Here is a 13,891-nt window from a genome sequence, read left to right on the forward strand (position 1 = left end):
CAGAATGAGTGTTGGGGCTAAAATCCAGCGCCAGTTCCTTCTAGAGGCTTCAGGAGGACTCCGTTGCCCGCCTCTTCCAGCTTCTCCCGGCACCTGCAGTCCTTGGCTTGTGGTTGCACCACTCCAACCCCTGCTTCCATCGTCACATCCCTTTCTCCTCACTCTGACCCCCAGAAGGACGCTTGTGATTACATTTGGGTGTGCAGGGTAGACCAGGTTAATCACCCAGCCAGTGGCCCTGACACTCCAGCCTGACATCAGCTTGGGACAGGACAGCAGGAAGGCGTGCAGAGGCCAGAGGCCACCTGGGCCTGCAGTGCAAGGTCGGCCACAGAGCAGCTGGGGTTATGCCCTCTGGCTGAGGAAGGCCTGGGGCTGCCGTCTCCTTTCACTGGGGGAGGCACCAGGGCTCCCCGTCATGGGCTGGGGGAGCCCCTTCACTGGGCGCCCTCTTGAGACCCCTGTAGCCCCTGAGTGACCCCAGGATGGACATCAAGGACCTGTACAGGCTCTGGCCTCGACCTGACCCCCCATGTGCCACACACGCAGTCACCCCAGTAATCCTCCCACAGCCCCTGCTCTCCTGTGCGTAGCCTTGCGCACTCACTATCCCTTTCCATGCAATTTCCTCGTCTCCCCTTTCCATGGACAAACTCCTGTTCATGCTTCAAGAGGTAGTTCTGCTGTCTCCTCTTCCAGGAAGACTTCCCAGCTGTACGCTCCTCTCCAGCTCCTCCCACCCCTGCGTGCTCCCCGGGAGCTGCTGCTCTTGCCCACGGCTGGTCCCCTGCCCAGAGCAGCCGTCTGGCCTCTTCTAGGGGCTTCCCTGCTGGGCTTGGTGCTGCTGGCGCTGGGCATGTTGCTTGCACGGCCCTTTGTCTCACGTGGAATTGATGCTTCCCATCACTCTCCTGTCTTCTTGGAACAACTTCAGGGTTTATTGAATCTGGGAGGAAAGGAGAGCGAGCGAGAAAGAGAGCCATGCACATTGCACCAATCAGTTGTTCTGACAGTTTTATTAGGTAATGGGGTAGTTCGGTCATGCTGTAAAACGGGGCTCCAGAGGAGGAGGCAGGGGCCAGGGCTGGAAACACAGGAGGACACTGGCTTTTTGTAGACTCGCGCCTGCGGGCTCCTGCATGCTGTGGAAGACGTGGGTTCAAATCCAGGTCGCCCACTTAGCAGCTGATGACCTTGAAAGATGGCTGTGTCCCCAGAGGACTGGGGCCTCCCTCACTCTTTCCTGAGATGGGCAGGCCACTGAGCTCGTGGGCTGGAGTCACTGAGAAGTGCCAGGAAGCCATGCGAACTACGGCCTCCGCAGGGAAGGGGCCAAGTGGGGACAGGAAGAGCAAGCGAGGTCCAGGGGAGGCTGTGAGTAGCCGGCATCGATGGTGGTGTTTACCCATGGCGTCTAATTTCCATGTTAAGTCTCACCCAAGCCAGTGAAGCAGAAGAGTAGTCACAGTTAGTGGCCCAGAGAGGTTAGGACACTTGTCTGGGGCCACACGGCTCACGAGAGTCAAAAGCTGGGCAGAGGCAGGGCCCACGCCCTCTCAGCTGGCAGTGCCCCACGATAACGCATCACGCCCCCTGGTCCCCCCGGGCCCGCAGATGGCGGAATGGACTCTAGCCTCGTGGGATCTGCTTCCCCTTTTGACCAGCACCATCCATCACGGCCCTCCAGGCTCTCGACGCAGGTCCTGGTGGCAGGAGAGGCAGAGACCAAGCAATGGGGCGTCACAGACCTCAGCAACATTCCCGGGGGTGTTGTCCATAACCCAGAAATAATTGGTCTTCCACAGGCTGGCAGGACACCCAGCAGAACACGATGATATTTGTGGCTTTTCTGCTTAACAACCCTGTCCTCTCCGGGGGAGCTGACGGTGCCTGGCTATGGCTTGCTTTTCTAGACCAGGAGTCCTCAGGGCCCCAGGGTGGCTTGGCCCTTTCCCCAGAGGCCATGGCAGATGTCCCCAGCTGGTGCCTGTGGAGTAACACTTGTATATTAGGGGGCTGAGGTCATAGGCAACTCACGCCACCCGTGGGCAGTGCGTGCAAGACTCCACTGAATCACAGCCCCAAAAAATTAGACCAAAATAACGGTCAATAAAAAGTGATTTTCTCATTTTTCTGGCAGCCGCATGTGAGTGGACTGGGGCTGTGGTTCCATGTGTTGATTCGGGTCTGAGTGTGTGTCGGAACCGGTGGAGGGGAGTCGGCCCCCAGGATAATTTCCCCTGTGCCTCCTCCAGACTGCTTCTGAGAAGCGTCCTCCCCCTCCACTGCCCATGCCAGGCCACCCTGGGCTGCAGGACGGCATGCTCTGCATTCGAGGCTGCTGCAGGGGCCAAGGGTGGACCTCCCAGCCTCATATGCTGCAGCTGCCCCAGATGGACTGATCACCTGTGCTGCAAAGACCTGAAAACAGTAAGTTAAACAAACTCTCAGAGAAAGCAGCCCGTCTCACATTGCTCCCTCCCTCAAGCTTTCTTCTCTAAATAGACCAAAACATGGTAATTTTATGAACAAATCAAGCAATGCATTATACATTTTTATGTTCTTAGGCTGACAAAGTGACTTGGAATCTATAAAAGGCACCACAAAGAAATATTCCATTTAATTTTGCCTCCTGAATGGCCCTCTCATCCATGACCTTCTCTCGACGGCCCTGGCTGGGCCCTCATCTTGGCTGACAGGACTGGGTCCTCTCCTTCATGTAGCAGCGGTCTTATGGCCAGGAAGGCTGGGGGACCCCGACTCCTGGCTTTCTCCAGGCCTTCGGAGGCTCCCCTGGTGTGCGTGTGCTGGCCCCCGAGGCCCGTGGAGCTTTGGTCACCTCCCATGTCTCCCGTCCCTGACTCTCCACGTGAGTCTTGCTGTGTCTCTGCTCAAAATGCTCCTCACTTGCCCTCTGCTCTGCTGGTGAACTCCTACACATCCTTTAAAACCCAGCTCAAATGCCCCCTCCTCTGTGAAAGCTCTTGTCAGTGTACTGACAACTGCTCATCGTTAGCCAGGCTTTATGTTTGCCCTCTCTTGAAGCTGAAAGCACAGCTTGGACTGTCAGACCAGCGGAAGTTCAGAGCTGGGAGGAGGTGCAGAGGGACTGGGGAGGGAGGAGTGGGGGGTTCTGCAGAGGGTCAGCCTGAGCAGACGTGGAGGCAGAGATGGTGGCCTGGGTAGGAGGGGCCACCCTGATCTGAAGTGTGTGGCGTGTCCGGCTGGGCCCGGGTTCTGGCATTCTGTGTCTGTTGAGCAGGTCCTGTCCTTGGTGTCCGAGCGCCTGTGCCTGGAGGCCCACGCAGCCCAGATATGGACCTGCCCCTTTGGCCTTCCCCGAGCATCAGTGACGTCAGAGGCCTTGGCGGGTGACCGTGGCCCGTAGTGGCCCTGTCTGGCTGCCCTGGCAGGAGAGCGTACGGTTCCCGGTTTAAAGCCAGCTGCTCCCTGCGGAGAGAGTGACCCTGGGCAGGAGACTGATCTCTCACCCGAGGTCACCGGCGCAAACAGGCCAGCACTGCCTTGTGGGGTCGGGGTCGGCTGGTCGCGCGAGCCAAGGCCCCGCTCCTGGCTGGCACCGAGCGGACATGTCTTGGTTTCCTCCGTTTGCTGCCTGGGACGTGAAGAGTGAGCTGACGTCAGCCTGGGAGCCGCCAGTTCAGCATCGCTGAGCCTGGGCCATACGCTGTCCTTTTGACCCCTGAGTGGGGAAATGTTCTTGTTAACGGTGGACTTTTTGACAGCAGGTGGCGTCTGGACAGGAGGCCAGGTGGGCTCAGGCTGGCATCCAGCTCGTCTGGGATCAGGGGCCTGTGTGTGGGGTCAAGTGTGGGTCAGGAGGCCGCTGGCATATGCTGCCCTGCGTCAGCCGAGGCCTGTGCTGATGACGGCATCGCGGCCCCCAGCGCTCGGTCCAGCGCCAGGCCAGGTGCAGGCCAGTGGGCTGGGCGGCACAGGGCGGGCGGGGGAGGCAGGGCTGCCAGCTCTCTCGCTAGGACCGTGTCCCTTCGCTTGGCACACGGGCCTCCTGTGTGTGCGTGTACACATTGTTGTGTGTGCAAGCGAGTGTGGGTATGTACGCGTGAGTACAGTTAACCTGTTCAGCATGACTGTGTGGTTTTGTGCCCGGCACCCCCACTGCCTGGGACAGCCTCTACCTTCACCCCCCACTGACCACTGTCCTGGGGTCCAAGTGAGAGCGTCCAGCTTCCTATACAGTCTCCAGTCACAGCTATTGCTCTGGGGTGGATCCTACCCCACACGTCAGTCTCTGGGGCTCTGGCCTTGTCACCTCTCCTGGAGTGAGGCCCCTCCCGGGGGAAGGCCGTCAGCACTCTGCTTGTGGGGTGGGGGAGCCACCATCCTGCCGTGAAGCCCTGTGTGGCCTCTCAGTCGGGGTGGAGTTCTGAGGCCTCCCCCCAGGGCCCCGCCCAGGACAAGCTCTGTTGGTTCTGCTGGGACAGCCCCCATGGTCATGTGTGGCGGCGGGAGAGACAGGTGCTGTCATCTCTAGCTGGACAGATGGCTCAGGGCGTGGTGCTCCTACACAAAGAGAAGGAAACGGGGGACCCGTCGACCACTCTGCGCCCTGACCAGCAGGACTCAGAGCTCAGCTCCAGCCTCCTCGGCGGGAGGGCCTCTCCCTCCCGGTCAGCCTCCTGCCTTGTGGTTCTGTTTCTTCCCAGAAGACCTGTCGGCTTGCACAAGCCTGCACGAATCCTCGCCACGCTTCCGAGTCCTGTGGAAGCTCTCCATTCCGGGCGGTGGTCCCCGATGGCCTGCTCTGAGACGGCCTCTGCCTGTGCCCGCCGACTTCCTCTGCTTCTGCCCGTCCAGTCAGCTGTGAGTGCCCTGCAGGTGGAGTGGCCAGGTCCTCGATGTGGACAACATGTCTGCTCCAGGAGGCTGGTCTCACTAAGGGCTTCGAGCACGGACACCACAGGCCCCCGGGGACCCCTTCCTTCCACCCTCACCTGCACCCCCACCCCCAGCCCTGATCCAAAGAGAAATGCCAACTGGACTTACCCTGATTTAGGACCGCCAGGAGCCTCTTGGACTCGTGGCTGGGTCTGTGTGTGGCTGGTGGGCTGCTTCTCTCTACTCATGTCCTCATCGGGTGCTGGCCACTCATCAGTCAGCGGGGGCTTGTCCAGACCCTGCACGTGGGTTGGGGTGCAGAGAGGGACCTCAAGGCCTCCAGCCAGGCCCAGGGACTGGCCGCACGTCCTGAGCTGGAGGTCCAGCACAAACCTGACTGAACACAATGGGCTCTTTGCTTCCCCGGCTCCCCTGGCTCAGAGGAGGGGCTGGGCTTGGGCACAGCCACTCATTCCTGGGTCCTTTGCCCAAACACTGGCGACTAGCACGCCACCCCTGCCACCTTTTCTCGCAGTAAATCTGAATGGAGCAGTTGTTGAATGACTGAGTGAGTGTCTTATTGGATGACTCCCCGGACTGACGATGTGAGTGGATGGGTGTATGAGGGTGGGGGGGCCACCTCGAGGCACTGCCCAGCTCAGGGCCCACCTGGGGCTTCCTTGCCACGTTCAGCTTGTTCCCACGCCTCTGCTCCAGGCCTCTTGCTGAGCCCCAAGCTTCACCTCTTTCCTGGAGACGCCCCTTGAAGGAGGGAGGCAACCCCCCACTGTGTCTGCCCACCTTTCTGGGCACTGAGCCTGGCTGTCTCTGGTTCCTGGGTCTCCATCCCAACTTTTGTATTTTTTTTCTCCATAACTGGTATTATTTACTTACTAAAAATGTTCTTTCTCCCCCATGGCCCCAAGAAGTTTCTGGGAAACAAGCTGCCCCCACCTCCCAACAGAAGGCTGAACCCCCAGCCGCCCTGGGGAGATACAGTGGGCCTGAGCCAGCCCTGGGAACCTACAGCTGGTAAAGAAAAGGAACAGATGGAGGCCAGGGCCAGGCAGGAGCTGTAAGCAGGGGGCCCGAGCTGGCAGAAGGACCCCCTGGGGCCCAGCACTGTGTGAGCTTCAGCAGCTCATGGGGTCAGACCCTGGGAGGGGGGCTGTACAAGTGGCCCAGCCCAACCCCCATCAGACACTGGAATCCTGCGCCAAGTGACGGCCCGTTGTTTAAGCTCCCCTGAGGATGGAGAGCTCCAGACCTTTAGCAACCGATCTTGTTAATCCTGTGCTCCCATGTACCCCCTTCTCACCTGGGCACTCTGCCCTCCTGGGATTGCAGCGCCAGTGGTCCCCTGAGGGTACACGCCCCAGTGGGTAACAGCTGGTGGTCCCTGGATACGGCCCCTGCCCATTCCTGGGAGGCGGGGGAGCCCAGCTCCATCCAAGGGACCCTGACCCCATGGAGCTTGGCCTTCTTGAGTGTCCTGTGTGCTGGCCTCACGCTGGGACCAGGCCTTGCTATTCTGTGGGTCCCACCCCTGCAGCACCTCATCTGGGAGCTTGTGTGCCCACACATCTGTGGGATTGGAATCTGTGTTGTCTCAGGCCCTGGGATCAATGGACATTGACATTTAAGCAGTCCTTTGCCTTCCTGGGGCTTACAGCCTCGGGCAGCTGTCAGTGAGCAGAGGAGCACAATCTCGGGGCACAGGGAACCCCAAAAGCCCCTCGTCCTGTACCCCAGCCAAGACCATCCCACCCCTGCCTCTGTCCCAGTGGTGGGCTCACCGTGGTCACAGGGAGGAGACGCTGTGTGGGCAGCAGGAGGCTCTGATGACATGGGGTCCCTGGTGCTTCCTCACAGGTAGGAAAGAGGACGGGGCAGGACAGCCCTTCAGCCTTGTTTATTCATTCATTTGACCATCCATTCAGTCCTTCATTAATTCACTCATTCAAAAATCTTGATTGAACATCTGTCTGCAGCACAATATTCTAGGTGCTGGGGAGAGAAGAAAGAAGGCAGCCATCAGGGAGGTGCTGTGAATACATTGCAGCTGGTGGCGGGAGAAGGCTGGTGGGGGAGGGCTGCGCTCTCCAAGGCCTACAAGGCTCTCTGAGGAGAGGACGCTTGAGCTGAGTCCTGAATCCAGGCCTGTGAGGATCTGGTGGGCCAGGCAGCTGCAGGACGGCGGGGAGCCTGTGAGGACCGGCTGGGGTGATGGTGGTGGTGGTGACGGTGGTGACGGTGGTGATGAAGGGAATGGTGAAAGCTTATATTATTGATCTTAAATAAACGGTGGCTCTGACAATTTCCCATGTGTTAACTCATGTAATCCTCACAATGAGATAAGCTAGTATCTACCAATTTTGCAGATGAAGAGACTGGGGTTCAGAAGGGACAGTCCTTTGTACAATGTCCCATGGCTGTTAGTGCTGGAGTCAAAATTTGAGCCCAGAGAGCCTGACCTTGGAACGCCTGCTTTAACCACATCTGATAAAACGCAGCTGGCTTACTTGCCTGCCGGCTCGTCCTCCCAGAGACGACAGCAGCGGCAGCCTGCCTGTGTGCCTTAGTCATTACTGCGAATGGCTGGATTCATCTTTGTCAAGTTTGCACTTTCCCCTAAAGTTTGAATTAACCTCAACATTAATTTGCTGATGAAGCGCTTGCAGTAGGTCACGTAGCACGAGCACCTGTGATATCTAACACATTTCCAAGGAAATTATTGTAATGTGCTAAATGGGAGATTTAAAGGTTACTTGTTCCCCTGCAGTCTATGAACTGTTTTATGAAAAAGTCATAACTGAAATAATTGAAGTGTCAGAAAGGGAAAAAAAGGATAAGAAACTCAATCAACAATTCTGTTATCACTTACCCATCATTCTGATTTTATTTGGAATTTGGCAACCTATCAATTCTTAATGCTCTAGGCAGAGGGGAAGAGGAGGAGGGAGAGAACCGCAGAACCACAAATGTCACAGCTGGGGAGCCGCCGTTATCTGTGCTGAGCCTCTGACTTTACTCAGGTAGTGGGTTCCCCACCCCCAGAGGTATTCAAGCAACTTCAACCTAAGTTCTAAGCATCTTAGAAGCTCAGGGTTGGAAGGAACCTTGAGGCTCTCCTGGGTCACCAGCCATAGAATGCACTGGTCCTCTCAACCCTGAGCTTCTAAGATTCTTAGAACTTAGGTCTGGTCTAGAGAAGCAAAGCAACTTCCCCCATGGTGACACGAAGAGTCAGAACTGAGTCAGATGTTGGAATGTCTGGTCCTGGCTCCTTCTGGAAGGAGTCCTGGGAGAGAAGCTAGGAAGGATTGCAGGGGGTGGGGCTGGGGGTCGGATGTGGTAGAAATGGGGGGAAACCTGAGCCCAATCTTGATGACTAGGCTGGGGTGCGTGTGTGCCTGTCTGTTTAGGAGCTTTGAAGGGTCAGCTCTGCAATTCACGGGGTGAATAATACATTGAAGGAATATTCAGTGGCGTCAAAGCCAGAAATGATATCTGGCCAGGAGCCCAGATGCGATCAACAGCCTGGCTTGGCCTGCAGGCCGGGCGCCGGAGGGAGAATCCAGGCCTGGGCAGCGCATGTCTGGCCTGAGGCTCCCCCTTACAGGTGGGTGGAGGAGGCGTCCCCCAGCACGGTGTAATTAGCTGGCTCTGGCATTCCCGGTGAATCCACAACTTTCCGCACCAGTGCCTGACATTGCACTGCTAATGAGGGCTTTTTGGGGAACGAGGGTGGAAGGCAGGGACAAGTGTCGCCCTCTGCGTTTTTTGTCTGGGAGCCCTTCTAACTGCAGTGTTTGGAATCGCAGAGGGTCTAGTTAGTGTGCAGTTGTTCACTGGGCAGGTCTGGGCCTGTGCCTGAGACTCTGCATTTCCAACCAGCTCCCCAGTGAGGCTGGCCTACCGGTCCTCGGCCCACACTGCTGAGCGAGCTGGGTGACGGACCCAAGGAGGGATGGGTTTTCCCTGCCTCTGCCATTTCACACAGGAGAGCTTTCTAAAGCCACTGGTGCTGAGGTTCTGGTAAAAACAAGACAACAGGCCCAAAATGGAGCTGCTTATGCTAAGCCCCACATCAGCAAACCAAGACTTTGAGTTTTGGCTCTCCAAACGGAGCCTTAAACCAGCCATAAACCAGCCAGCCACTCTCCTGATCTGCAAGTAGGTGACCTGTTTGATGGACCCTGCGACAGAGAGTGACAGAGCACATCAAAACAGGAACCGTAGTCCTTTTGCAAACTGATTTCAGAGGTGAGGTCGGTCACTTCTGTATGTCCCATTCTTTACTGAGTCCTGTGCCTCGAGGGCAGGTCAGGACAGCAGGAGGCGGTCACCGCTGCAGGGACCCACCTCACAGGGCAGCCGGGTTGACAAACAGAAACTATGCACCTGAGCGTTCCTCCCAGCGCCCGGCACACAGCGGGGCGGCCATTTCCCATGGCTCTCTCCTTGCCACGTCACAGCGGAATTCTTTACAGGGACGCCCGACAGCCCAGGCTGGCCCTGGTGTTGAGGAAGGCTGAGACGAGTGAGATGTGGCCCCTGGCGCAGAGGGTCCTGCAGTTAAAACACGGCCTGGCCAGTGGGTTGATGGGGGTGTGAGGCAGGGGAGGAGGGGGACCCAGCAGAGCCAGGCGTCTTGGTGCCTGCACCTGTCGCCTCCGTCCAGCCCAGGGGCCTCAGGTCTCCTGTCAGAGCCCCTCTGGGGAGCCCAGACTCAGTGGGGCGATAGCCCCACGCTCAGAGCTCCCCAGCGAGCGGAGCCGTGAACGTAGGCGGGTGCGAGGGAGGGCGTGAGCCGCCCTTAAATAAGCCTTATGTAACCAGGACGTCGGGAACAGCTGACTCTCCGCACACAGACCTCTTCTAAAATAGATGCTTGTCTTTATATAGCCCAGTGCCTCTTTCTTCTGGCTCTGCCGTCTTCCAGAGACACTGATGTAGGTCAGATATTGCTTGCTGAGAATTAATTAATCTATAATTGTATCAGAGGAAGGGGAGAAAAGCAGGGAGGTGCTCAGCAGGCTCACCGGGGCCTGAGAATCAGCTTTCCAGAATGAAGCTTTGGGAAGCGCCTGCAGCTCGGGGGCCACACCCCCTAAGACTGGCCTCAGCCCTGGCCCCCATCCAGCCCCCAGCTGCCCTGAGCCAGTGGGGACAGCCCCGACTTGGAGTCCAGTCCGATATCCTGTCTTGCCTCAGCCAGGGTGGCAGGCCCTGCAGCGTCCCCCAGCCCTGTGGTGTGGTCACTCAGAGGCCTGGCTCCTCTGTCAGCACCGGGTCCCTGCCCCCACCACCTTGTGTGCTCTCCCAGCCCGCCTTGCGCCCCTCCCCTCCCCCTGCGTCCACTCTGGCTTCCCAGTGTCCATGTCCGGCTGGGCCTGTCTCTAGAGCTCCCATCCAGCCGCCATCATCTCCACGGGAGGTCACAGGCACCTGAATTCAGCATGTCCAGCCCTGAGCTCCAGAACTTTCCCCCAGCCAGCTCTTCTGCAGCCTTTGTGTCTGTAGTTGGCAGCTTTGTCCTTCCAGGGGCTGTGGGGCCTGGGGGCCAACCGGAAAACCCCACATCTGGTCTGCTGACAGAGCCTGGCGGTATGTCCCCTCCTCCCCGCCTACCTCCCTGTCCATCCACATGCCATCAGTGTCCACTTACCTCGCGTCGGGTCTCCAACACCTGCAGGGTCCCCTTTCACTCCATTCTCAGCAGAGCCCTAGTCAGACCAGGCCCCCTGTTTAACCCCCTCCGCAGGCCCCGAGCCCTGACAGTGACCTGTGAGGCCCGCAGAGCCCGGCCACACCTTCTCGTCCCTCCCGCCGCCGCCCGTCCCCATCCTCACTATTTCTCAGACACGCCGGGCTCTGCGGTGCTGTCAGAGGCAGAGAACTCTGCGGTTCTGGAACGAGAGACACTGTCCCCTTCTTGACGGACTCCGAACACCCTCCTTTCCCAGTTTTGTACCTGAGAGTCGCTGTTCCCAAAACTGGGTCCTCACCAGGTGCTGGCTGAGCGCTGAGGAGGTGCCTGGGGCCACCAGAACCTTCCGTTCCGGCTCAAACCACCAGTGAATCCAGGCTGGACATGGAGGCTCAGGACGAGGCGGGGAGGTCCACCTGCAGCCCAGGCCGGGGCTGGGTCAGCGTCTCGGAGCGAGGCCCTCACTCGGCTGCAGCATCGGATAGCCCAGGACCCACCTTGACCCACTTCCTGGGAGCCCCAACCAAACGCAGTGTCCAATCTCTGAGACGGAGCCCGGCCACAGTGCGGCTCCACCTGGCTGAGGGTCACGGGTCTGAGGGCTGCCTGCTGTGCTGTTGCAGACCCCACACTCTGACCAGAGAAGTGTGGATGCTCAGAGGAGCCTCCCTGGGTTCCCTCTTCAAAGCCCAGGCCACGGCGAGGCCATGCTGGAGCCCCTGCCAGCCCGAGGCCTGTGACCTCCGTGGGAGCACCTGGCGGGGTCCTCCTGGCGGGGTCCTCCTTCCACAGCTGTGTGCCCTGGGCCGAGGTACCTCCCCCTCTGAGCCTCAGTTTCCCCCTGTGTGAAGCGGGGATGGTAGCGTTCCCCTCCTGGGGCTGTTGGGGGGATGGACAAGACCCGGGTGCAGGCTCCCCCCCCCCCGCGGCTCCCGTCCTGCCATGGGTGGTCCAGGGCCGTCTCCTCCTCCTCCGTCCTGGGACAAGGAGACCCTGCATCCACACATCTCTGCTCCCTCTCTGCTGCTTTGTTCTGCTCGCTGCTGTGCACACGTCAAGGGAGAATTTCAATGAGGGAAAACTGCCTCAAAGGTTGCGTTTCTGGCAGGATATCAGGACACTTGTAATTAGGGTTCGAGTGAGGGCCTCTCCCAGCTTTGCAGACAAGCCCAGCAAAGGGGTAGTGGTGCCTTCGATCAGAGGGGGTGCCATGCTGTGGGAATGGCAAACGTGCTGCTCCCTGGGCGCCCACCGTCTGTGGCCCTCCTGGGTTTCAGCGGTCAGAGCCCATGGTCTGCAGCCAGCTGCTCCTCTGAGCTCTGGACACCAGGATGAGTTCTGACTGAGCGGCCACTCCCTGCCCTGGCCCAGCCCCCAGCCTCCTGGGGACCCTCCAGTCCCCTGCCCCTCACTGACCCCCTCCAGCCCTTCTCAGGATGGGTCTCTAACAGTCCTGCCAGAGCGGGACGTCTATGCTTTATCTCACGCTGGTCCTTGCTCAGCTGTCTGGCCTCGGGGCGTCCCACTCCTGTTCTTAATCCTGGAAGACATTCCAGACGAGTGCTGCATTCTTTACTGAGAGCACCCCTTTGTTTGGGGTCAGTGGGTCAGACCCTTTCACTGCGCTGCCCTGGTTTTCCCACAGGTCCTGGAGGCTCGGCTCACCACTGGCACTGAGACCCACTGAGAAAACCCCTGGCTCTGTGCTTGGCTCGCGTGACGACAGTAATCCTTGCAGTCCTGTGAGGTGGCCCCAATAGTCACCCCCATCTTTCAGGTGAGAAAACTGAGGCCCAGAGAGGCGAATGGACTGGTCCCAGGCCACTAGCGAAGTTGGGCAGGACGGGTGATCACGGGCTGAGTGCCTACTGTGTTTGAGGCGCTTCCGTCCTGACGCCTTGTGTAATCTGGGCTCCCTCCTGGGGCTCAGGTACGTGCAGGTGCTGTGCAGGTTTCGTGGGTACAGGGGCAGCTGGATGCTGGCCTTGCTCTCCACGGGGTGACCAGCAGCCACAGTGCCCTGTTGGGCAATTAGGCTTATGGCACTAGTGGAGCAGAGAGGAGGGGCCCAGCAGGCTGCCTGGAGGAGGTGACCTCTGAGCAGAATTCTGGAAAATTCAGTGGTTAGATGGGTGGAATGTGTGTGACATTGCAGGGAGCGGGGGATGAGGAGGATGGCAGAGATCCGGGGGCAGGACCGGACCAAACCTCCACAATTAGCAGAACTATGGGGACCCTGGATTTGAACCCAGACTGGGCGATTCCTAAGACCTGGGGGCCAGCAGCCCCACCTTACAAAGGAGGAAAGTGAGGTTCTGCGGGGCACAGGGATTCGCCCAGGTGGGGGTGTATCTGACCCTATCGCTGGGCCAGGCTCTGAAATAAGACTAAAACCAGCTCAGCATTAAGAAAACAGCCATGAGGCCCCGCTGTCCTCAGCCCAGTTAGGGAGAGCCGGAGCCGGGACGGCGAGGAGCCAGAGCTCCGTGAGCGCAATTAATCACTTTTCAATTAGTATTCTGGTGCTTTGTGGAGGATGGGAAGCAGGTTAGCTCCAGATTGCAACGCCAGGGCCTTCCGATGCATTTTCATAAATGCCGTGAGCCGAAATAGAACGCTGGCAGCTGAGCCGGCAGCCCCGCCAAAGGGGACAAGACGGGACGAGGGAAGGCACGGGAGGCCGTGCGGGAAGGCTGGGCTGGGCCGTGACCTGGGAAGGTTCCCGAATGCAGTTGGAGCTCCTTCAGTGATCCCGGAATGGGGGGTGTTCTGGGGGAGGGGGCCATGGGTTTCCCTGTGGTTCTCAGGGTCAGTTTGGGATTTCTGAAAGGCTGTCCTGGCCGGACCTACTGGCAGGCACGGGTGGTATCTCTTAGGTTTCACACCAGCCCATGAGGTGGGTCCTGTGACCCCATTTTACAGATGACATGTAAGTCAGAGCAAGGGCCACTTCAAGGAGGGAAGTTCAGACCTCAGTGAGAAAGTGCCGGGCAGTGGCCAGGCTGGCTTGGCACCACCTGGAGCCTGGTGGCTGCTTGTCCTGGTGGCTGTGTGACCTTAGGTACATCCCTCAGCCTTTCTGGGTCTGTTTATAACGAGGTGAGGCCTCCCCGATGGATGAAGAGCAAAGTGGGGGCCCTCCTGCAGGCACCAGTCATAGAACAGACTCCCCAACACGGGGCACACCTGTCCCCACAAGCGACGGCCCTGTTTCGTGTTCCTGTAGTGAGGAAGGACAGGAAGTTGGCTCAGAGGGCATTTTGGACCCAGCCGTGTCAAGGGCCCCCTCCGTTCTGCGCATCTCCCCTTCTGGTCAAT

The 13,891-nt window shown here is 58.8% G+C and overlaps 1 long non-coding RNA gene across 1 annotated transcript; it reads right to left on the reverse strand.

Moving 5' to 3' along the window:
• Positions 1 to 633: 633 nt before the first annotated feature.
• LOC141567880 (uncharacterized) lies at positions 634 to 6,892 on the reverse strand. Its single transcript, XR_012490823.2, has 3 exons — positions 6,657 to 6,892; positions 5,029 to 5,159; positions 634 to 4,854 (listed from the first exon to the last, which is right to left on the reverse strand). It is a non-coding gene; the product is annotated as an uncharacterized LOC141567880 (long non-coding RNA).
• Positions 6,893 to 13,891: the final 6,999 nt, after the last annotated feature.

Source organism: Rhinolophus sinicus, chromosome 6, assembly GCF_057876585.1.
Source record: "Rhinolophus sinicus isolate RSI-liver-muscle chromosome 6, RSI-T2T, whole genome shotgun sequence".
NCBI classification, from domain to species: Eukaryota; Metazoa; Chordata; class Mammalia; order Chiroptera; family Rhinolophidae; genus Rhinolophus; species Rhinolophus sinicus.